Genomic DNA, 856 nt, shown 5'->3' on the forward strand with positions numbered 1-856 from the left:
ACATATATATATATACACACATATATATACATATATATACACATATACCTATATATACACATACATAAACTTTGATGAAAAAATAAGAAATCATTAGCAAATAAGATTTGCCCTAAATAAACTTTAATGGATATTTAACATTCAAAAATAAATCAGCACAATTCAGTATATTATAATTCTAAAAAAGAAAAATAAATCATAATCACAAAGGATGGACAAGAAATTATTTGATATAATTCAGCATTTATTTAAAGCAAAAGAGGTCAGCAAATTAAAAACAGAATAGATCTTCCTGGAATTGATAAAGGGCATATATAAAACTCTACAGGAAACACTGTATGTGGCACTGATACCTCTAACAGCACAATAAGGCAAAAAAGAAAACAAGTAAGAAAAAAATAAAGTTTGGAAAGAAGAAAAAAATAGCACCTTAGTTTAAAATTTTAAGTGTAAAAATCACCACTAATAGCATCAAAACAGGAAATCCATAGGGGTAATTATAATGAAATATGTATAAGAACTCTACACAAATAAAATACCATATGCGACAAAATAATGATGACAGATACATAAAAAAAAAAACTATGCAAATGGGGAGATATACTGTGTTTATGGCCTAGAATACTCAATCATTGTTTGTCTTCAAATTTACCTACAAATACAAAGCAACCCTCAGGATTGCTGATCAGTACTAATCAATCCCCAAGCGTCCTTTTTTAGAAGCTCATAACGTGAAACACTAAGTGTTTCTCATACTATTTTTAACATTACAAATCTTGGAACATTTGATGAATATTCCATCCCACTATAACTTATTTTTATTTGCACCCATTCTGTTTATTTTTCATGGTTATTT

This window comes from Pteropus vampyrus, unplaced genomic scaffold (genome assembly GCF_000151845.1).
Source record: "Pteropus vampyrus isolate Shadow unplaced genomic scaffold, Pvam_2.0 Scaffold595, whole genome shotgun sequence".
Taxonomy (NCBI): domain Eukaryota; kingdom Metazoa; phylum Chordata; class Mammalia; order Chiroptera; family Pteropodidae; genus Pteropus; species Pteropus vampyrus.